Below are 24862 nucleotides of genomic sequence, written 5' to 3' on the forward strand. Positions count from 1 at the left end.
TAACCTCCTTTGTCTAAATATTCTCACCTGGAACCCAGAGGAGCAGAAGACCAAGAAGCTGTGATGGACTTACCATCTTGCTGCTTTTGATGGGTCCAATGTGTTCATGCCACACACCCAGAGACTCTGTTACAAGACTCTGAGAGGCAGAAACACTTAAGATCTAAAAGGAAGAAGATATGCAAACTATGGGGCATTCCAATTGTTTAAGTACTCAAAAATTAAGTTTGTCAAAAGAATCACCCCACCAAGACCCATTCTTTCTGTGTGTGTTAAGTCTCCCTCTTCTGGCCATGTGGAGGTTTTTTTCTTTTTTTTTTTTTTTTTTAATTTTTACTTTTTTATAAACATATAGTTTTATCCCCAGGGGTACAGGTCTGTGAATCACCTGGTTTACACACTTCACAGCACTCACCAAACACATACCCTCCCCAATGTCCATAATCCCACCCCCTTCTCCCAACCCCCCTCCCCCCAGCAACCCTCAGTTTGTTTTGTGAGATTGAGTCACTTATGGTTTGTCTCCCTCCCAATTCCATCTTGTTTCATTGATTCTTCTTCTACCCATTTAAGCCCCCATGTTGCATCACCACTTCCTCATATCAGGGAGACCCAGCAATTGCATGTGGAGGTTTTGAATATGCTTACCCCCTGCTGGGCCAACTACAAGGTCTACCAGCAGGGGGCATGGCATGTGATGTAATGTAGTCCTCTGGTGGAATTCCCTTTCACTGGCCATGAAGAGGGGGTCACATCCTCAGTCTCCACCTAGGACTATGTTAACTCCCTGCTCTCTGCTCCAGTGTGTTGTATAAACATCCCCCAGAGCATCCCGCCAGACCATACTCTATCAATTATATCCTGTTAATTGCCCACCATGAATGAGAAATAGTGAGGACTTCGCTAACTTGCAAAAATACATGTGTTCCAACAGTGGAATGCAAACCCTACAAAAATTCATGTGGCCCCCTTCCCTGGTAGCTATGTCAGGGGTCCAGATATCTGAGGAATGCAGGCAAATCATCTCTGAGGTAAAGGACAAGTACTTGTAACTTGTACCTCTGACCACTGAGGTTGAAACACAGCCCCTTGTTGAGTGTTGAGTGTTGAGACAGCACAATCCACACTTGGATAAGCTACACCATTCTGTTTTTCAGCCATTTTCAAAGTCACTCAAGTAGAGTAGGTGCAGAGCCAGGATGGGCTCTGTATCAGGTTTAGGTCATGATGCAAGGGGCCCTATCATGTGGGACCTAAGACCTCTCTTATTGTTGTTTGGTTATTGTATCTGTGTCCAGGAAGGATTGTGTGCACACTCTGGCAAGCCCAGTGGAAGAGTCCTAGCATAGACTTCCGGGTTCCTTGGCAAGACTTGGCCCTTCTCTAAAACAACCTATTCACTGTTCAACAAGTAGTTCCCAGCATAGCTCAGGCCCTGTTAGACCTGATTACAGCACATTAATTAACTGTGTGACAGAGCTGTTCCTCCTAAATCAGAAATGTCAGACACACCAGGTTGTAAGATTGGGTGGAGGCCAGCAGCAGTCAACTCAGGAAGAAGAAAGTATTTAATTATTTAGTATTTAGTATTGGACCCAAGCAGATTTAGTGGGCAATCTTAATTTATGGGACAAGAGTTTCAGATCACCACAATACTCACCACTCTTGCCCAAACACCCCTGCATGAGCTCCTATTTCTAGCCTCATGAGACTTTATATTTAATGCATTTTCTTATTTCTTATCTTCTTATCTCTACATTCTTGTTGCTCCAGCCAGGAAGGCACTGCCTCTACCAAAATTAGCTAATTCCCAGAGGCAGTAAAAGACTTGCCCAAGGGCATAGGTTTGATATGCAAGCCAGACAATCCTGAGCCCCAATCCTTTCTCTCTTCCTGTCAGTGAGACCAGCAATCTGTAACATTTCCCTCTACCCACATCCCCCTGGGTACCAGAGGACAAGGGGCACAGCTATAGTCTGCAGCCTGCTGAAATTTTCAACCTCTCCAATCTTATGTCTAAGTAGCTTGTTGCCTTTGCTTCTCCATTACTTCTCATGAAATATGCAATAAAAAAATACAAGCCAGCTGTACTTCTCTCCATCTGCTCTTTTCACCTTCGTACTACCTGTGTCGCTGGGTGGTATGCTGTGTATTCCGTTTCCAGGGTACTATGCATATAATAAAAACTCCTTACTGCATTGTAATAGTTTTCCTGTCTTTGTTTCCTAAGACATCTGATTAAAGACACAGGCCTGCCAACCGGCTATTAGCAGAGCAAGGACTCCAGATTCTGCCCAGATTAGCATGATATGTTCATGTAAGGTAAACTGGACAGCTCCCATACCATCCCGCAATGTCATAAGATGTTTAGTTAGTAGACGCTCAAAGAGCCCAAATGGTCATTGACTTAATGAGGCTGGGGAAGTGGCCTGAAGTAAGGACAAGGATGCCCTATGGGGTGCTTGGCTAGGAAGGGTCTGGAATGAGGAGAGTGGAAGAAGAAAGGAGGAAAGACCAGAGGCAAGAAATAACCCAGTCTAAACCAAAAAGAGAAACTAAGCTCAAAACAAAACAAAACAAAACCCCCAATTCAAAACCAACAACAACAAAACCCCACAGTATCTGGGATACATGGGGCCCAATAAAATATCTGACATTTTTGCCACTGGAATCCTAGAAAGAGTGGGGAGAGAGGATGGAGATGAAAAACATTTTGAACGAATAATTGTTGAAAAATTTTCACATTTAGCAGACCCCCAACAGCATAATCGTGAAGAATATATGTCAAGACCCATCGTACTAAAATTTCTGAGCACTAAAGGAAAAGGGAAAAAATGTCATAGGCTGAAAGAGAAAAATCACTTACCCAGAGAGGAAAACACCTCAAATGGCAGAGGATTTCTATTCAGAAACCATGTGGACCAGAAGGAAATGATGTCAACATTTTTTTTTCTAGATATAATTGACATATAACATTGTGTAAGTTTAAGTTTTACATAATGTGATAATGATCTTTTGTTAAATGGTTACCAACATAAGGATAGTTAACGCAACTTTCACTGCACATACTTATCTTTCTTGTTTTACTTATTCACTTTTTGTGGTGAGAACATTAAAGGTCTAATCTCTTAGTAACCTTCCAGTACAATATAATACTGTTAACTACAGTCTCCATGCTGTACATGAGACCATCAGAAATTATTTTATATTCAGAAGTTTGTACCCTGTGATCAACATCTTCCCTATTTATCTCACCACCCAGTCCCTGGTAACCACCAATCTAGTCTCTATTTCTATGTATTTGGCTTTTTTAGATTCCACATGGAAGTGATATTATGCATAATATCTTTCTCTCTCTTCCTTATTTCACTTAGCATATTACTTTCAAGTTTCATCCATGTTGTCCCAAATGGCAAGGTTCCCTTCCCTTTCATGTCTGAGTAGTATTTTATTGCATGCGTACACATGTATAGCACATCTTCTTTATCCATTTATCCATCATTGGACACTTAGGTTGTTTCCATATCGTGGCTGTTTTAATAATGCTGCAATGGACTCAGTGGTGCATGTATATTTTAAAATAGCCCATAGTGGAATAGCTGGATCATAGGGTAGTTTTATTGTTAAGTGTTTGAGGAAACAACTCCATACTGTTTTCCATAGTGGCTGCACCAATTTACATCCCCAACACCAGCACCTGAGGGCATTTCTCCTTATCCTCTCCATATCCTCCTTCTCTGTACCCTCTATAATCTTTGGTGTTTCATGGTTTTTGTTTTTTGGGTTTTTTTTGGTGGGGGGGGTAAATAGATACTGAATTTTATCAAATAGTTTTTCTGCATCTGTTGAGAAAAATCTTATGATTTTTACCCTTAATTTTGTTAATGTGATCTATCATGCTGAATGATTTATGGATATTGAACCATACTTTCATCTCTGGAATATATCCTACTTGATCATGGTGTATGATCCCTTTAATGTATTGTTGAATTTGGTTTGCTAATATTTTGTGGAGGATTTTTGCATCTATGTTTATTAGGGATATCGGCCTCCAGGTCTGGCCCTTCTCTGCTGGACGCCAAGAGCTACAGCCTTGTCTCCCATCCCCTCCCGCTCCAGGCAGTGCTGGTCCCCTAGAATGGGATCCAGGAGGGGAGGCAGACGCACATACCTTCGCTCCTTGAAAATACAGACACATGACAATGTGGACATGTGGCTTGCTCCAAACTGCACGTAGGTGAACAAATGTTTAATTTCAAACCTTATTATTTACTCTATAAATATGGTCCTTGTGGCGATGATCCCCAGCAAGTGTCCCTTGGGGAGAGGACGCTCCACTCAGGCCTCTCAGTTGGGACTCCAGCCTGTCTGTCTCCACCAGGCTTCCCCACAGCTGAGGTGGGGCGTTGTAAATACCCGTTATGAGGTAGAGTGGCCTTATTCTCATTTCTTACCTACTATTCCCTTCCTGTATGTGGAGATTCCTTTCCCCTTTTGTTTCTATTGGTTTTGCTATAATAATAATAAAATTTTCTTTTATTTTTGAAGCCAAAACAGGGCTGTAGTGAATCTTTTGTGCAGCATGGCTGGGGACGTTGCGTTGTGATAAGGCCTACTGATGTAGATGTTCATCACATTAAAAAACACCTTGGCAGCAACATCAAAACTGGCAGTGAACACCCCACTGGGCATCCTGGCCTTCTTCTGTTGACACTTAAAATTACCCATCATCAGAGGCACATTGAGGGGCGGAAGGATGGGCGAATCAACACATTGTGAGGGTGAGGTGTGGATCCCCAGGTAGGGTCTACTGGATACAGGCTTTGTCTGGGTTTAGGAAATGGCTCATGTCACAAAGAGGTTCAGCGGCCACGGGGACCGACGGAACAGCCAGAGTGCCACCAGATAGAGGAAGCCTTAGGCATGTGCCCCACTCAGAGGAGAGATGGCAGAAGTGTTGTGGTTGGACTTGCAGTGCGCCCGAAGTCTCCACAGCCTCTGCCCTCCTCACCGGGACTGCCTGCTCTGAGTCTTAAGGGAATCCCACCCCTGACCCCTTCCCTCTGCTTAAGAAGAAAAAGCAGGAGGAGGAACAGTTGCGGGAAGTTTATATGGTGCCCAATCAACCCTGTGCTGACTTCTCAAACCACTGGAGGGAACTGAATTTTCCTGAAGGCACCTGGCACCTAGATTTCATTCATTGACTAATTCAACACAAAACAGAAATATTGAACTGAAAAGATAGAATAACTGAAAATCAGGATTCAGACTTCCCCTAGGTCCAATGAGGGTCCCACATGTCCCCCCGAGAGAAGAAATACTGGGCCTGTCTTCCATCTCTTCCATCTCTCTGGCCCTTGCACAGCTCCAGGACCCGAGCTCAACTGTTTGCCACGTCTTTACCCATCTGCAGGAGAAAAATGGCTTCAGAGCTTGATGTTTTCCAGTCAGATGTTTTATAAAAAGCTGGGCCCAAAGTTCTCCACTTTCTTTTTGTACCTTCCAATTCTTTTGCCCCTCCCTGCCTCCCATTATTTGTTTCCCAGCATACTTTGTTATTTTACCAGGGTTATTGATATGAAGAGCCAAGTTCATCCTTTCTGGACACTGAACCCATTTAAAGACATTTTTAATTGAAAATGGAAGCTCCTCATTTGATCTTGTAGTAGTTTGTCATTTTAGAACTAAATTGTTCTCAGAGCTTCTTAGTTGACTTTTGTGTGTTCCTGTTGTAAACTCTGTTTTGGAGTTATTTTTGGCTCCTTACATTTCCACTGGGTACTTTCACAACCCTCTGCTTGTGAGATTTGCTTCTGTTCCCCCTGACTGCTTTGCATAAGCCCCTCCATGCCTATACCAGAGGCTCAGGCTGTATAAAAGGGAACTTTGCTAGGAGAGCTGAGCTGCATCAGGCAGGCAGGGGCAGGAAGATGGTGTCACAGAGGCAGGTGCTTCTATCCTTGTTGCTGTGGGTCTCAGGTGAGAAGCTGAAAAGGGTCATAATGCTTCCGAAGTAGTGTCCTTTTAAGTAATTTTTTAAGATATATAATGAGAAACACTGGTTACTTCCAAAACAGAACCAATGATGTACTGACATGTGGTACCATTAGGAAGCACATTTGCACTGACATATTTCAGTGTGACTGGGATAAAGTGTGTCTGTATCACCATTTTTCTGATTGCAGGTTCCCATGGGGAAATCACGATGACTCAGTCTCCAGGCTCCCTGGCTGTGTCTCCAGGTCAACGGGTCACCATGAACTGCAGAGCCAGTCAGAGTGTTAGCAAATATGTAGCCTGGTACCAGCAGAAACCTGGGCAGGCTCCCAGGCTCCTCATCTATGATGCATCCAGCAGGGCCACGGGCATCCCAGACCGGTTCAGTGGCAGTGGGTCTGGGACAGACTTCACCCTCACCATCAGCAACCTCCAGGCTGAAGATGTGGGAAGCTATTACTGCCAGCAGTATAATAACTATCCGCCCACAGTGCTTCAGCCTCGAACACAAACCTGCTCCCCGGGGCTGTGGGTCAGGGAGGCTTTGCTGCACCAGCTGCTTCCTCTTCGGTCAGCCCTGAACATGTGTGTCCCCCTATCTGCCTGAGAAGTCACATCTCCTGACTTACTCCTTGCAGGGCTTGTATGGCCCAGCAGAAAACGAAGGGAGTGGACTTTCCTGCCTCTCCCCCCACCACCTTTTTTTTCCTTAATATTGTATTTATTAATTTTCCAGAGAGGGAGAGAACACAAGCAGGGGGAGCAGGAGACAGAGGGAGAAGCAGGCTCCCTTCTGAGCAGGGAGCCCGATGCGGAACTTGATCCAAGGATGCTGGGATCATGACCTGAGCTGAAGGCAGCCACTTAACCACCTAACTTAACTCCTGCATCCCTTTTTGTGGGAGGTTAGTGAAGACAAACGCTATGAAGATGTCTTAGGGATACTGTCGGGAGTTTTTGTGCCCCAGGAAGCTGTGTCTTTCCCAGGGTCCCACAGCAGGAGTGAGCCAGAAAGGTCTGTCCTTAGCCTCTGACAAAGGCCAGGAATGTTACACCCTGCGGGTCAGTTCTCCCTTCCTGCTCCTCTTGGACCTGGGACATTTCTCTTTTATTTCCTTATTCCCTTTTCTTCACTCTCCATCACCCTCCCACTCCAAACCTTCCCAGGATGAAACCTTTGAGCTCTCCTATTCAGAATCTCCCACGTGGAAGGTAGTGTCCCTCTCGCTTTTTCTTTCCATGGGCCCTGTTTCCCAGCCTTCCTGGGCAGAGTCCTGCACATTCATTTCTGCTCCGGCTCCTTTCCTACCTCCCTTCTCTCTCTTCTCCATTTCTCCCAGGCGTACTCATTCTCACAAAGTCTATTCTCTCATTCTTTTTTTTTTTTTTTAATCTATCTATTTATTGTTAGTGAGGAGGGGCTGAGGGAGATGGGGAGACTCTCAGGCAGACACCCTGTTGATGCGTGCTCCGTCTCACATGCCTGAAATCATGACCTGAGCTGAAACCAAGAGTCAGACGCTCAGCAGAATGAGCCACTCACGGGCTCTGTTTCACTCACTCTTCAACCCTGTCACTTTAGAAACACGGGACACTGTGCCTCAGCACCTCTTCACCACTTGTTGCCTTTTTCTTTAAAGTCATCCCTTGGGCATTCAGGGCCAGTAACCCATGACCATGGCTGGAGCTAAAGGCAGAGGCTCAACCAACTGAGCCACGCAGCACCCCTGAGATGCGGGTTTGTCTTCTGGGATTTATCACAGTACGTGCCCATGACATGTCAATGTTCGAGGCAGGGTGAAGGTGAAGTTGGGCACAGGGGGTTCTCCACTCTGAGCAGGAGTGACTGCTCTGCCTGGGAGGGCTTCAGGAAGACAGGACATTGGTTTCTAGGACTGAGCAGATAGAGTCCTGGGCTTATCCACACTGAGGCAAGTTCCTTGATTAGTGTCTGTTCCCAGCCTTCACCAAGGTTCCATGCTCAGCCCTCTCACCCTTTCCACGTCCTGAGGACATGTCAGGACTTCATGTGAAGGTCTCTTACTCAGGGGGGCCGACTTCCTCTCTCCATTGGAACCAGGCCACCCTAGTTCACTCTTTTATAATACTACAGCTTTCTCTTCCTGACAATAATCACAACGTGAAATACATTATTGTGGTAATTCTGGGATTAAAAGTGTTCCTGAAATAACCTATTTCCTCACAGTAGGACAGCCCAGGGCACTCCCCCACGTGGCATCAAACTAGAAGGCAAATATTTAAGAAACTGGTCCCTAAATCCCTTGGGATTGCTTGAGCTATACATGGAAATTTCTGGCCACCCCAAGTCCCACAGGGTTCTCTGAGAGCAGATGTCCCTTTTTTCTACAACCTCAAGCTCTTCTGAGCTGATTTGCATGTTGTATCATTAGACAAAACTGCAGGCTGTTCTCAATATCCTTAAAAGCAGCTGGTCAAGGACTCCATGGAACAGCCTGTAGTCCAGCTCTCATAGATGGGGTCTGGGGATCCCCCGCTGTGGATCTTGGTGCTCTGGGCTCCAGGTTAGAGAGGGACACAGGGAGAAATGGTGGGCAAACTGACTGTGGCTTCGATGCTTTCAGTGTCTCTGGGTTCTTGGTGGCTGGAATCAAACATTTGGTGTGGGGTTCCATTGCCCAGTTCCCTTCTATTTTCTGGTTCCTCAGAGTGTTATCCATGACTTTGACTCCAAGGTCATCAGTGCTGTGGGCCTCCACTGGGATACTCTCAGTACCTCTGTCAAATTTGTTGTGTTTCTCATTCCAGGCTGCACTGGGAACATTGTGCTGACCCAGTCTCCAGACTCTTTGACTGTGTCTCCAGGGCAGAGGGCCACCATCTCTTGTAAGACCAATCAGAAAGTCGGTGACATTTTGGGCATACCCACTTTATTTTATGGTATCAACAAAAATTAGGACAGCATCCAAGAATCCTGACTTATAAAGCATCCAGTCGAGTGTCTGGGGTCCTTGCCTGATTCAGTGGCGATGCATCTGGGACTGAATTCAGTCTCACGATTGATCCCGTGGAGGATGGTGATGCTGCCAGTTATTACTGCCAGTAGAGGAAGGAGACGCCTCCCACAGTGCTCTGGGTGTAAACAAAATCCTCCCCAGGCAGCTGTGCCTTGATGCTCAACTCCCTTTGGTACTTCTCCTAGTGACCCAGGGTCTCTGGGTGGTTTGGGTAAAAGGGTCAGACTATGAGAGAGGAGGATCTCAGGCTGACATGTGTCTGTGTGTTCGTGTTTTCCACATAACCTGTTTTATAATTTAACAATCATATGACTATGGGGCTCACACAGTAACCTCCCCATGTTGTTCAGAAACTAAGAACTGGATGTAATTGTCTGTGTTCCTTTGATTCAGGTTTCTCCATCTCTTTGTCTTTCTTAAAAATGACTTGGGTTGCTGGGGGGAGGGGGTTTGGGAGAAGGGGGTGGGATTATGGACATTGGGGAGGGTATGTGCTTTGGTGAGTGCTGTGAAGTGTGTAAACCTGGTGATTCACAGACCTGTACCCCTGGGGATAAAAATATATGTTTATAAAAAATAAAAAGTTAAAAAAAAAAAAAATGACTTCTTCTGTCCTAGATCTATTTACTTGTCCTTTTCTCCTTGTCCGATTTTTAGGTCCTTTTTCTATGAGACCCATCATGTATCTGGCCAAGGTCTTACCTTGTCTTCTTTTTTTGTTTTGTAGAACATTACAGGTAGAATGAACTCCAGAAGAAGCCTGAGTGTGCTGAGTCAGTTTCACATCCATCACCACCCCTACCTTGGCCTCCTTTGGGCTTCTGTATTCTCTGTAAGGACCTATTTAGCCAGAGCAACTTCATCTTGGGTAAATAGCCATTTTGTTATTTGTGCAGTAAACTTAAACTGACTCTCCCCTCTAGAGAAACTTACTTAGAAACAAGTCCAGGAAACCAGTAAAATGTAGTCGGCTAGTTCCGGATAACAAGCATGAGTTTAATTCATTTTAAGTCATTATTAAATTGTCTAAAACCATTAATCAGGAAACAGCAGATCCTAGAGACTTTAGTTCATCCTGGGATCTGGAAATTGCTGGACAATCAGCTGGAGAGGGAGTGGGACCAGTTTCCTCCTGGACATTAGCTGACAGGAACCAGGCAGGATGGCCTTTCACCTGCCAGAAATGGACTCTGTAAACACATGCCTGTACCATCAGGGTCTCTGGAGCTTTCTCAGAAGGCAGGGCTAGGAGCACTGTGTCGTGCCACAGATCCTAATTATCACAGGGAGATCCTGCTTCCGCTAGAGGTACTAGGGAATTTGTCTCTGTTAGTTTCCCTCCAAACACAGAAGACATTTGAAGTTACTGCTCTCCCAGGAGAGGGACCTGCACCCTGCCTTTGGCCCTTTGCACTCTGCCACACCCACCACAGGATTTGCATATTGTCCCCTGGGGAGGACCTTGCCTTGGAAGTCTGACATAAAGGTCAGCTCTGAGCTTGTGTTTACTTATTAGGACTCATCAGGTCAGATTCTCAAAATGAGGTTCCCTTCTCAGCTCCTGGGGCTGCTGATGCTCTGGGTCCCAGGTAAGATGAGAGGGAGGATGAGTAAGGATATTGTGGTGAGAGGAGGGTGAGCTGTTTGGGTGCTGTTAGTCCCTATGTGTGCTCTGTCCAGGAGTGAGGTTGACCTCCAATAGGGGTATTTGGTTTTGAGATCAAGGAAAATTATGAGGAAACTAAAGGGAATGAAGAACAGTGCTTTAGTGAGAAACTGAAAAAAAAAAAAAAAAAAAAAGGTCTCTCTGTGTCCAGCAAATATTGGATTATCCATGGATATTGGAAATATTTAGAGTAGGAATCAACTCACAAAATATTATTTAGCCTATCATCAATGAAATCTACAATTATTAAAATGGCTTATAAAGTTTTCCACAATCTATACTTACCTCTCAATACTTTAGGATCCAGCGGGGTTATCATGCTGACACAGACCCCACTATCCCTGTCCGTCACCCCCGGAGAGCCGGCCTCCCTCTCCTGCAGGGCCAGTCAGAGACTCGTACACAGTCATAGAAACACCTATTTGCATTAGTTCCGGCAGAAGCCAGTCCCCACAGTTCCTCATCTAAAAGGTTTCCAACTGTTTCACTGGGGTCCCAGATAGGTTCAGTGGCAGTGGGTCAGGGACAAATTTCACCCTGAGAATCAGCAGGGTGGAAGCTGACGATGTGGGAGTTTATTACTGTCAACAAAGTATACAGTATCCTCTCACAGTGGTTCAGGCCCAAACACAAACCTCTCAGTTTGGCGGTCCCCACTGGGCATGTGTGTTGCCTGAGCAGGGAGAGGGCCCAGCAGAGACTCTGAGCTGGCATCAGAGGCAAGTGCTGGGGAACTCAGGGCAGTAACTTGCAGCTGAGTGCTCTGGACCGAGTCCGGACCCCTGGGAGAAAACTGCCTCAGCGGGGAACAACCAGCTCCAGAAGGGACATGATCAGTCCATCTGCTGAGTGGTAAACTGCCAGCGACAGCCACCAGGAACCTCACCCTGACCCTCCTGGCTTGTGTGCATGGGTGAGAGACAATTACTCAGCCTGAGAGTCAGAAGCCTGAGGCATATTTGTGGCAACACAATTATATACATTTTTTAAAATTTATTTTCAGCGCAACAGTATTCATTGTTTTTCCACCACACCCAGTTCTCCATTTTTGAGCTAAGAAATTCTGTGATATTTTCAGTAGGATAATATTTGATATCCTTCAAAATTTATTATTGCTTATTTTCCCACTCTCTGAATTTCTTCTTTCCCCATTACTCTGTTTTTGTGCTATATTCTCTAGGTAACATTCTATACACACTAACCCCACAGGAAATATGGCTGAGAACCATTAATATATCTTTCTCTTCAAGCTCCCAAACAGACTGGTAAACCCATAGCACATATAACGTCCTAATCCTGTAGAGATTATGTCCATATATACAATGAAATTTTACTCAGCCATAAAAAGAATGAAATCTAACCATTTGGGACAACATGACCCAGTAGGGTATTATGGGAGGTGAAGTAAGTCCAAAGAAAGGCAAACATCATTTGATTTTATTAATATATGGAATCTAAAACAGAAAGCAAAACAAAGCAAACAAACAAACAAAAAAGCATAAAGACCCATAAATACAGAGACCAAACTGGGGGTTGCCTGAGGGAAAGGGAACAGGCAGGAGGGGTCCAATGTGTGAAGGAGATTGGGAGGAATCTGCTTCCAGTCATGGAATGAGTAAATCACAGGGATGAAAAGTCCAAGCAAGGGAATATAGTCTTTGAGATTGCTACAGAGTTGTGTGGAGAGATACAGTAGCTACACTTGAAATGAGCAGAGCATAGCATACCGATGTGTCAAAAAAGAATTATGAGAATTCTTCAGAGAATTTAGGATCTCGGTTTTGAAAACTGCTACAGCAACTTATGCTAAGTAGCCACAGTCCTAGCAGTAAATGTTAAATTTAAATATTGTCACATTTGATGAAGACCACTATTTTATATGAAGCTTCGTACTAAACAATCTTTAATAAGACAATTTTAAGATTAGTTGTAATTGAAGGGACAGGTAGAATGTAATAAACAGGTGTTTTGAAGTGTATGAAATTATGGAGCTACTGTCAGTTTCATGTTTTTTATCTACATGCTGTGAGAAAGGTCCTCATGCCCAGTGTCCCTGCTTCTCCCAGATCCCACGCAGACCTGTGTGTGCACAGCCCCGCACCTGGGTCAGTGCCCCGTCCCTGCAGGGTCTCAGGATAGTCCCCGCACCTGGGTCTCAACCCATCCCACCTAGCCAGCCTTAAACTGGGGTGTGAACATGACCTGCCCACCAGGCATCTGACCCCTCATCAACCTGCTCTTGCTCGGGGCGTCTCCACCCCGGTGAGCTCTCTTACACACACACACACACACACACACACAAACACACACACACGGGGATGAGACCTATGCCTACACGGGTCGGACAGAAGCTGTGGGGCTGTCTGACTCCGAGCCTCCCGGTGTCACCTTTGGATTCTTTGTGCCAAAGGGCCAGAAGCGTCAGGAAAGCCTGACTCGACCTGCCCAGTGAGGGGACTGTTTGGCGGGCGAGCTCTCCTCTGCCTGCATCCTGTTGGCTTCGGTAGGCAGCACCAGAACATGTCGCTTCCTTCAGGATCTGCCCAGAAATGAGCTGGGGTTTACTCTGGAATGTGGGTGCCTGGATACGTGGGTTCCAATTCCGTTGGGCTCTGTTGTCAGGGAAGTGAGGTCACCACTGCCTGGGGGGTCCTTACCCGACTTCCTACTCCCACCAGAGCTCCCTGAGAGCGCCCCTCCCCCAGTTGCTCAAGGCTCACCCTCCACCCCATGCTCTGTTCATCCAGTGACCCCCACACAGCCTCCCCACAGCCACTGGGAGGCCTCGGTGCAGCTGTTGTACCCCTGGGAGGGCACAGAGCTGGGTTCAGACCGGGCTCCTGCTCCTGCCCAGGCCTGTGAGCCCGCACACACCCTGTGCCTCTCAGGGCCTCCGCAGTCTCCCCGTCTGCACACTGGGGGTGTTCTGGCTTCTCCTTCTAGGGATGCCATCAGGGGTAGGACCTCTGCATACATTCTATCCCTGCTCTGTCAGGAGGCTGGTGCACACACTTGGACAGGCTCGGCTGAGCCAGGGGCGGGGCAGGGGCATGGAACACAGCCCAGAGGGGCCTGGATCTGCTCTGGGATCCAGGCAAAGCCACCCTCCTCCTACCTGTGTCCCATCCCCCGTGGTAAGGTTCCAGTGCATGGCTTCTGACCTTGGTGACACAGACTTCCCGGGGCTCCCATTAGGTTGAGGTCCAAGGGCCTCGTCTGCACCCATGTGCTGGCCAGCCCCCACACGGGTCCCCGGGCATTCCCAAATCTGTCCTCCCAGGGTGGATGGCCCGTGGGACAGAGAAGAGGACAAAATGTTTGGCTGTCATTTCCCAGCTGATTGAGGAAAGTCTGGGACTTCTCCTGGTTCCATCTCTCCTGTGTTCAGTGTCTGTCTCTGTCTTTGTCTTTGTCTGTGTGTCTGCATCTGTCTCTGCGTATGTGTGTCTCACAGGAGCAGGATCTGTGGGCTCCAGGGGTGATGGGAGAAACCTCCGAAGTCTCCCTTGTCCCTGTTTCCCTCTCCTGTGCTGGTGCTTGGTTCCTTGCTAAGTAAGGCCTTCTCACCCTGTGCAGAGCACTGACTCTGGAACCTCTTCCCAATGGGGACCCTGAGGCTGCACCAAGGAGGGTCCTGACCTTGGTCCCCAGGCCAGGAGTCTAGTGCTCTGCCACATTCTGCAAGCCCACAATGTCAGCCCCCCGAGCCCCCAGGCTATCTTCTGCTCAGAAGGACCTCGAGGGAGTAGAAAGCATTTTCCCAAGACTGGGAGCACAGTGGGTCAGGGATAGAGATTCAAGGCCAACAGGCTCTTCTCCAAGCCTGTGGGAGACTAGGGACACCCTGTCTCTGTGGCCCCACCGGCACAAGAGTAAGGGGATGCCTTCGGTGTTGTAGCCCTGTCCACATTGGGGGGTACCTCTTCCTACTTCCAGTAGTCCAGGGTGGTGATGGACACCAGGCCCCAGACCCTGTTCCCACCCAGTGCCCTGGCAAAGTCCCTGGGCCCCTTGGGGACCTCTTGACCATCAGCCTGTCCTGTCTCCCCTCCCTATGCTTTGAATCTCCAAAGTCCTTGCCAGGAGTCCTGATTCCCCTGACCCCATGGCCCAGCTGTCTCCAACCTCTTTCTTCTTTCCCCCTGGTTACCCACCATTTTCCCAGGGTGTCTCCCCCTCTGACCCCTAGCTGGGCAGAGTGGAGGGTGTGTGTGTGTGTGTGTGTGTGTGTGTGTGTGAGTGAGGGCGTATGTGTGCACATGCACACTCAAACACATATGCCTCTAGATGTCTGGGGATGCCCGAGGTCATGTCCCCACATGGGATGGGGTGGGTAGCTCTCCCCAAGGATCTGAGGAGCTCTCACCCTCAAAGCAAACCTCATGGGAGGGTCAGGGATTGCCTAGGACTGGAGGGAAGCTCTGCTTCTTGGACTCTATACCCATCTTTTGTCCTGGGCCAGTCTCTGCCTCCCTTGAGCCCAGGTTCCCAACTGTCCCTGAGGGTTGGACATGGAAATGCTTGAACCTGGCTGTTCCTCCAGGGTTAGGTGGAGGTGGAGGAAAGGTGCACCAGGCACACAGACCTCCATTCCGAGAGGGCCAGTTGTGCACAGGAGAACTGCATACAGCCCCTGTACCGTGACCCAGCCTTGTGGTGGATGTGTACGCGACCATGGCACTGTCCCTGACTGGTTCCCCATGTTCCCTCACCACTGCCAAGTGCTCCGTGGTCCCAAAGTCTTCTGAGCACCGGAACCGTGCCTCTCCTGGGAAGCAAGGCTCAGGGTGCAAGGCCAGGGGGGTTGGACATCTGGGAATGCAAAGGTCATCGAGTACCCCCCACCCAGCTCGCCTGGAATTCAGAATCCCTCCCAGGGTCCCGCTCAAGGCGGGGTTGAGCCAGAGGACTTGGAGACACCAGTGGAGGCCAATCGGGGCAGGGAGATCAGTGGGCCCCTTCAACTTCTCTCTCCCTCTGCTTGGACTTCCTGGTTGTTCCCTGGGACAGAGGTCCAGCCTGTCCTTGAATATAGTCCTGGCTTGAGTCAGTGGGTGGGAAGGTGGACAGGGAAGGTTAGGGTTTGACTGAGGCCTTTGGGTTAGGATGAGGGTTATAGTTAGGGTTAGGGTTAGAGTTAGGGTCAGGGTCAGGGCCAGGGTTAGGGTTAGGGTCAGGGTCAGGGTAGGTTTAGGGTTAGGGTCAAGCTCACAGTCATGGTTAGGTTTAGGGTTAGGGTTAGGATTAGGGTAGGGTCATGCTCACATTCAGGGTCACGGTTAGATTGAGGGTCAGGGTCAGGGTTCAGTCATGGTCAGTGTTAGGGTCCGTGTAGCGTCAGGGTTAGGGTCATTGTCAGGGTCAGGGTAGGGTTACAGTTCGAGTCAGGCTCACAGTCAGGGTCCTGGTCAGGGTAAGGCGTTAGTGTTAGGGTCAGGTTTAGGTTTAAGGTTAGTGTTAGGGTCAGCCTCATAGTCAGGGTCAGGGTTAGGTTTAGGGACAGGTTCGTGGTCAGTGTTATGGTCACGGTCAGGGTTAGTGTTAGGGTCAGGGTCAGGGTCATGGTCAGGGCCAGGGTTAGGGTTAAGGTAAGGGTTAGGTTTAGGGACTGGGCCAGGGTCAGGGTCAGTGTTCAGGTCAGGGCCAGGGTTAGTTTTAGGGTCAGGGTCCAGGTCAGGGTTAGGGTTAGGGTCAGGGTCAGGGTTAGGGTCAGGGTTAGGGTTTGGGGTTAGGGTTTGGTTTAGGGTTAGTGTTAGGGTTCGAATCAGGCTCACAGGCAGTGTCCGCATCAGGGTTAGGCATTATTGTTAGTGTTAGTGTTAGGGTTAGGGTTAGCGTTAAGGGTAGTTTTAGGGTTAGGGTGAGGTTTCGGGTTAGGGTCAGGGTTAGGATTTGAGGTTAAGGTTCGGGGGCACATTCAGGTTCAGGGTTAGGGTTATGGGTTCGGGTTCGGGGTCCGGTTCAGATTCGGCTTCGTATTAGGGTTCTGGTTAGGGTTAGGATTAAGCCCTGCAAGGCGGCCCGGGTCTGGTCCATCTGTCCTCCCAGTGCTGACCTTCCTTCTCCTTGGCCCTCTGTGATCCTGGATCCTCTCCACCTCCTTCTGAAACTATTATGAATGTCCCCAGGAGTAGGGTGGCAGGAGTGGGATTCAGGAGGGCCTGCCGCGATCCTGTGCCCCAGGCAACACTGAGAAAGTAGCCCCAGGACATTGTGTCAGGAGGACTGGGATGAGGATCCCCTCCATCTCCTTGGCCATGAACACTGTTCCATTCCCTGCTGTCTCCACCACTTCTGTGCCAACTCCTACTGAAAACACATCTGTGACCCACCGAGCCAGAGTTTCAGGGGATGAGTCCCAGGCTGAGCCCTGCTAGGTGATAGGTGCCCCTGTGGCCTGGGATGGGTGCCGCTCACTGTTGTCCCAGTCAGGGGTGCCTGTCCCCCTTCTCTCCAGGGGGCCTGCATTCGACCTCTGCTTCCTCATGTTCTCCCCAGGGTTGCTGGTCCCCAGACCAAACACCTGCCAGTCTGAGGGTGACCAGTACTGCCTCCCCAGGGTTTCCTTTCCCTGCGACCTTTCCCGGGAGCTCCTGCATCTCCTAACACATTCTCCCTGTGTGCCTCTCCTCCCCCTTGAACTTGCACGTGCTTAGTCTCTGTCCCTGTCTCTGTCCCTGTGGGACCCAGTGACTTGGAGCATGGATTGGAGCAGACCCATGTGAGACCTTTCTCTGGCCTAGGGTTGTGAGCAATGCTTTTGCCCTCTGTGGTGTGTCTTCCAGCTTTCTGCATTTCCCTAGTTCCTGTGTGGGCCCCAGGAGGAAACAGCCGTGTCCTGCCTGGGGACCGACTGTCGTGTCGACACTTGCAGGAACAGGGGCCTTGGACCCGAGATTGTGCCCAGAATTCCTAAAGGGGGTCCTAGGATGACACCTCCTCTGTAATCCATTGGGCGTCTCAGCATTCAATAAGGGAAATTCTATGTCAAACAGACAGAAGAAATAAAAACCAAACCAAACCAAACCAAACCAAACCCCAAACAAGGGCCTCTTAAAATAGGTGCAGAAACAAAGGCACCTATTGAGGGATTCCAGTTCCAGAAACCTCCAGAACACGTGCAGGAACAGAAAGAGAAAGCAGCTGGGGTTGTGAGGGGCCAGGCTGGGGGAACAATGGGCAGGAGGGCTTTGGCTCAGGGTCTCCTTTGGGGAAGGAGCTATCCTGCAACCATGTTCTGTGGCGTGGTGGACAGTGTTGGGAAGGCACTTCATGCTCATGACGTGTTCAAGGGAAAACAAGAACTTTTATTTAAAATAAATAATACACAGCATACAGGAGATGGATAGCGACTAGAATGGGGACTACATACAGTAGCGGAAGAACAGAAGGGGAGGGGCTGAAACATTCTGGGGGGATGTCGGGGTCAGGGGATGGAGCTGACGGCATTTTTATGGGGAGATCTCCCCGCAGAGTGGTGGGCTCTGGATGGGGGTCTGTGATCCCCGCAGGAGGAGGTGTAGGGGCAGGGGTTGGGCTAGGGGTGGGGAGAGGCTCAGCAGTAGTGGCCAGTGCAGGATCCAGAGCAGGAGCTGGGTCAGAGACAGGAACAGGATCACAGGCAAGGGCAGGGAAAGGAGCAGGAGCCAATGATAGGGACTGGGTCTGGGGCGGGAACAGGGGCCTAGGCAGGGGCAGGGGAAGGGGCAGTGGTCCTGGCAGGTCCAGGGGATGGGATGGTGGCAGTTGAAGGGGAAGACGCAGGGGCAGGTCTGGGTCTAGGGCAGGGGGTGGGTCTGGGGCAGGAACAGTGGCGCAGACAGGGAAAATGGAGGCCTTCCTGGCAGGGGCAGGGTCAGGGGCAAGGAGAGGTGTAGGACCTGGGTCTGGGGAAGGTGCAGGGACAGTGGCCGTGGCAGGGAAAAGAGAAAGGACAGGGGCAGGGGCAGGAGCAAGAACTGAGTCAAGTGCATTGGTGATGACTGGTACAGGGTCAAGGGCAGGAGCTGGGTCTGGGGCAGGATCAGGGGCACAGGCAGGGTTAGTGGAGGCCTTCCTGGCTGGGGCAGAGGCAGGGGCAGGGGCCAGAAGAGGGGTAGGACCTGGGTCTGGGGAAGGTGCAGGGGCAGTGGCCCTGGCAGGGAAAGGAGAAAGGACAGGGGCAGGGGCAGTGGCAGGGGCAGGGGCAGAAGCTGGGGCAAGTGTAGGGGTGATGGCCGGTGCAAGGTCCAGGGTAGGAGCTGGGTCTGGGGCAGGAACAGGGGCACAGTGAGGGTTCGCGGAAGGGGTGGGACCAAGGGGAGTTCTGTATCAAGGGCCAGAACAGGAGCACAGGCAGGGGCAGGGCAAGTGGGAGCAGTGGCAGCAGGGGTGGGGGCAGGAGCAGGAGCCAGCTCTCCCTGGACAGCATCAGCATCTCCGTGGGCAGACGCAAGGGCACCTGGCAGCTCCCGGTCTCCTGCTAAAGGGACGCCAGACACCATCTCCCCCTCCGGAGTTGCTGAAGTTGGGAGTGGGTCTAGCTCCTCCGCGAGTAGCTGTGAGAGGAGACAAGGTCACCCGCGGGGCTGCCTCTCCCTGTGGCTTTGCAGAGAGGGAGCACAGCCCTGAGCCTCCCGGAGAAGCCACAGGCACCAAGGAACCCTCCCCGGGGACGTCACAATGACTGTAGCCCACGCCCTATGTGTTCCAAGCCAAGTCCTGGCTCCTGGCCTCACACCAGCCTGTGGGGAATTATCCCTGTTGGGCCCAGCACCGACCCTTCCCCGCACAGCCACAGGCACCCCATCCCAGCCTTCTCACCCTTGGACTTGGCCTCCGTGGGCTCCGTGTCCAGGACCACAGTCCAATGGAGTAGCATGGGCAGTGGTCTGGGAGGTAGCGGAGGCCTTCCCAGGACCGGGGACTCCGGGGTCAGGGGGAGTGCGTGTCTTCCTGCTTCCTTCCTCGTTCCACGGCGGAGACAGTAATTGTGCAAGAGGCCTCACAGCCCTGCCTGGCCATACCCACCGTCGTCCTGCCCAGTGCCCCTGCTTCTCCCAGATCCCACGCAGACCTGAGTGTGCACAGCCCCGCAGTTGGGTCTGTGGCCAGTCACTGCAGGGTCTCAGGATAGTCCCCGCACCTGGGTCTTACCCCGTCCCACCTAGCCAGCCTTAAACTGGGGTGTGAACATGACCTGCCCACCAGGCATCTGACCCCTCATCAACCTGCTCTTGCTCGGGGCGTCTCCACCCCCAATGAGCTCTCCTTTCACACACACACACATACACACACACACACACACACACACACACACACAGACACACTCACACACGGGGAGGAGACCTAGGCCTACACGGGTCGGTCAGAAGGTGAGGGGCTGTCTGACTCTGAGCCTCCCGGTGTCACCTTTTGACTTTTTTTGCCAAAGGGCCAGAGGCGTCAGGGAAGCCTGGCATGATCTGCCCATTGAGGGGCGTGTTTGGTGGGTGAGCTCTCCTCTGCCTGCATCCTGTTGGCTTCGGTAGGCAGCACCAGAACATGTCGCTTCCTTCAGGATCTGCCCAGAAATGAGCTGGGCAGGGGGGTTTATTCTGGAATGTGGGTGCCTGGATGCGTGGGTTCCAATTCCGTTGGGCTCTGTTGTCAGGGAAGTGAGGTCACCACTGCCTGGGGGCTCCTTACCCGACTTCCTGCTCCCACCAGAGCTCCCTGAGGGTGCCCCTCCCCCAGTTGCTCAAGGCTCACCCTCTGAGTAATTGTCCCTGACCCATGCACTTAAGCCAGGAGGGTCAGGGTGAGGTTCAGGGTGGCTGTGCCTGCCAGCTCACTACTCAGCCCACAGGATGATCATGTCCCTTCCACAGCTGGTTGTGCCCCGCTGAGCCTGTTGGCGCCAAGGGGTCGGGATTCTGTTCAGAGCACTCAGCTGCATGTTACTGTCCTGACTTCCCCAGCACCTGCCTCTGATGCCAGCACATAGCCTCTGCTGTGTCTGCTTCCTGCTCAGGCATCACACGTGCCCAGTGCGGACTGACAAACAGAGAGGTTTGTGTTTGCGCCTGAACCATTATGAGAGGATACTGTATACTTTGCTGACAGTAATACACTCCCACATCATCAGCCTCCACCCTGTTGATTGTCAGGGTGAAATCTGTCCCTGACCCACTACCACTGAACCTGTCTGGGACCCCAGTGAAATGGCTTGTAGATCAGGAGCTGTGGGGACGGGCCTGGTTTCTGCAGGTACCAATGCAAATAGGTGTTTCCATCACTGTGTACAAGGCTCTGACTGGCCAAGCAGGAGATGGAGGCCGGCACTCCGGGTGTGACAGTCAGTGAGAGTGGGGTCTGTGTCATCACAACCTCCCCACTGGATCCTACAATAATGAGAAATAAGTACAGATTATGGAGACACATTATAAACCATTTTAATGATTTTAAATATCATTTATATTGGCTAAATCATATTTTGTGATTGGATTTTTAGTCTAGGGCTAATTTCCATGGATAGCCCAGGAATTGCAGGGCACAGAGTGGCCACATTTTTTTCCTTCAGCATCTCACTAAAACACTGTTCTTTGTTCCTGTAGCATCTTCGTAATCTTAACAGATCTCAATATTTAATACCACTTGTTGGAGGTCGACCTCACTCCTGGACAGAGCACACATAGGGAGTAATAGCACCCAGACAGCTCACCCTCCCCACCCCAATCTCCCATCTCATTCTCCTTCTGCTCTTACCTGGGACCCAGAGCATGAGCAGCCCCAGGAGCTGAGAAGGGAACCTCATTTTGAGAATCTGACCTGATGAGTCCTAATAAGTAAAACAAGCTCAGAGCTGACCTTTATCGCAGACTTCCAAGGCAAGGTCCTCCCCAGGGGACAATATGCAAATCCCATTGTGGGTGTGGCAGAGTGGAAATAGCCAAAGGCAGGGTGCAGGTCCCTCTCCTGGGAGAGCAGTAACTTAAAATGTCTTCTGTGTTTGGAGGAAACCTAACAGAGACAAATTCCCTACTGCTTGTGTGGGAAGCAGGATCTCCCTGTGATAATCAGGATCTCTGGCAGGACACAGTGCTCATAGCTCTGCCTTCTGAGAAAACTCCAGAGACCCTGATGATACAGGCATGAGTGTTCAGAGCCCATTTCTGGCAGGTGTATGGCCATCCTGTTTGGATTCCTGTCAGCTAATGTCCAGGAGGAAACAGGACCCACTTCCACTTTAGCTGATTGTCTGGCGACTTCCAGATCCCAGGATGAACTAGAGTCTCTGGGATCTGCTGTTTCCAGGTTAACAATTTTAGACAATTTAATAATGATTTAAAATGAATTAAACTCATGCTAACACCTCTTGAATTATCTACTCTTTGAGAAGATGAAAGTGCGAGGAACTTGACAGGTAGAAAAGAATCTCTCTTATGCAAAAGAACTCATGCTCCTGCAGAAGAAAATAGGAGAGAAGACAGAATTGTATACTTCAGACAGTGAGTATGAATTTTGTGGCAACAAATTGTTATAATGCAGTGTGTATCCTGTCATACTTCTGTCTTTCTTTTCAGAGAGACTGATAGATGGATAAGTGAATAGTAGGCAAAGCAGACAGATAATAGACACATACATTACCATTTGGTGCATATTAGATAAGGTACACACACACACACACACACACATCGTATATCAAACAAAGAGATTTCTCAAGTCATTATTGTCTAAGGGGATGGACAGAATGAATAATGTTTCCCATTTCCCAGAAAACAATGTTTTCCCTTCCCACACAGAGGCTTCCTCATCACGTGTAACCAATTTCTGTTAGGGGGTCTCGTTTATTGTTAGTTAGCTCGATGTGAGAAGCTATGTCTCTCACATAGAGATTCTGTAGGTGAGAATAGTAAGTACTAGGATAAAAATTCCAATAATTTGTTGTCACCCATATCTATGATGGACTTTTTCTGGGGTCTTCGGTGAACCACAGTTACTGTGGAACAGGGTGCGGGGTCAGAGCTGCTCGGAGCATCAGTTTACCAACCATCCTTCATTAAAGCTAGGACATAACCTGATGATTCTGCCTGTGTCAGCCATATGTCGGTGTTAGTTGATAGTGAGAATTGTGTCAACTTCAAATTATTTCACAACTCAAGTCACTGCCAGGCAATCAAAACCCTGGAGAAACTGAACGAATAGTTTGTAGTTCCACTAAATCTCAGGTAATTTAAGCCAGATACCACACAGAATTAAAAAAAAAATCCTGAAAATATGCAATTTTAGGCATGATTCACAAAATGCTTGAACTGAATATCTTTGGCAGGTGGTGGTCCCTGACCAGCTGTGTGGAGGACACCAAGCACTTTCAAGAGGGAGTTTCCTCAGGGACACAACCTCCTGGTTCTGGGTCTGCTCTCAGTAGTTTTCTATCTACAGTTCATCCTCCAGAACAGCTGCCCTTGGCTCTACAGGAGACTGTGGATGCCCCGCTGGAGAAGGACTAGCCCATCAGGAGTCTCATCATCTAATGGGAATGAAGGGCACAGAGAAGCCGCCCCTGTCCTTGACGACTTGTGGGTGGGGTTCCCATGGACCTATCCTCAGGTGTTTTCCATAGCAGCTCACAGAACTCAGAGAATCACCTACTGTGTTTACTAGTTTACTCAGGGATATGAGAAAGGATCAGATGGAGAGCTAGATGGAGAGATTCACAGGGCCAAGACTGGGAAGATCAATGGTTCTTGTCCCCATGGCATTGGGTGTGTCACCCCACAGCTGCATGTGCTCAAGAATATGGGAGCTTTCTGAACCCTGCTCTGTAGGGATATAACAGAGGCTTCCTCACGTAGACATGAACAATTATTATCTCTGTTTTAGCCCCATTCCTTTCTCTAGAGGATAGGTGATGTGGCTGCAAGTTCCAAGCTTGTTATCATGGCTTGGTCTTTCTGGTGCCCAGTGGCCACCCAGGAGCCCACTCGGGGTCCTCTTCACAGAATAAAAGATGCTTCTGTGTTTTGATGTCCTAGGAGATGACAAGGGTTTTGGGAGCCCTGAGCCAGGAACTTTGACAGAGACGAAAATATATATTTTCTATTATATCACAGGCATAAATCAAAAATTCTGGGAACCAGCATCCTTATACAGGCTGGAGGGCCTGGTGCTTCTGCTGTAAGGGAGCCCATTCTTTACCACAGACTCCAGGGCACCAAGAAGTGCCTGTTTTTTTTTTTTTTTAATTAATTAATTAATTTGTTTGTTTGATCTTAAGAATTTATTTATTTGAGAGAGAGAAAGAGGGTGGGTGTGTGTGAGTGTGCATGTTTAGGGGAAGGGGCAAGAGAGAAAGATGTAGACTCTGACTGAGCAGGAAGCCTTACCCCAGGACCCAAAGATCATGACCTCAGCCAACTGAGCCATCCAGGCACTACCCTCCCCAAAATGTGCATTTTGTAAAGGACACTCAGCTGAGTGGAAGAGGGAGCTGTTGGAGAAGTTTTTAGAGAAGAGAGCTGGACTTTGGCATCTGTAGCCATCCTTCCTTTCTGACTGCTTGGGAGGGACAATGCTGTCCTAGACCCCTTCCTAACTCTGAGGACTCTGTGATAGTATTAATGTATTTGCCTACTTAAGAAAAATAAAACAGGGAATATGACCATTATATCTAAATTAAAGAATATTAAGTGAACTTTATAAGTTCTTCTGGGAAATGAGTGAGCTCTGCTTGGAAGCGAACCAAGCTACGTCCCCTTTTCTCTCAAAATAAACTTCTGCTTATAAAGTTCAGTTAAGATAAAGGAAGAAACTATGGTCAACTAATCTTCGACAAAGCAAGAAAGAATGTCCAATGGAAAAAAGACAGCCTCTTTAATAAATGGTGTTGGAAAAATTGGACAGCCACATGCAGAAAAATGAAATTGGACCATTTCCTTATACCACACACGAAAATTGACTCAAAATGGATGAAGGACCTCAATGTGAGAAAGGACTCCATCAAAATCCTTGAGGAGAACACAGGCAGCAACCTCTTCGACCTGAACCACAGCAACATCTTCCTAGGAACATCGCCAAAGGCAAGGGAAGCAAGGGCAAAAATGAACTATTGGGATTTTATCAAGATCAAAAGCTTTTGCAAAGCAAAGAAAACAGTTAACAAAACCAAAAGACAATTGACAGATTGGTAGAAGATATTTGCAAATGACATATCAGATAAAGGGCTAGTGTCCAAAATCTATAA

The 24862-nt window shown here is 49.0% G+C and overlaps 1 gene segment (V, D, J or C); it reads left to right on the forward strand.

Annotated features, from left to right (window-relative positions):
- The first annotated feature begins 5796 nt into the window (after nucleotides 1-5796).
- The window catches only part of LOC309870877 (immunoglobulin kappa light chain-like), a 613762-nt gene continuing 594696 nt past the window's right edge, over nucleotides 5797-24862 (forward strand). The window contains exons 1-2 of the V gene segment in view: nucleotides 5797-5979; nucleotides 6186-6487.

Source organism: Mustela nivalis (assembly GCF_964662115.1).
Source record: "Mustela nivalis genome assembly, chromosome: 8".
NCBI lineage: Eukaryota > Metazoa > Chordata > Mammalia > Carnivora > Mustelidae > Mustela > Mustela nivalis.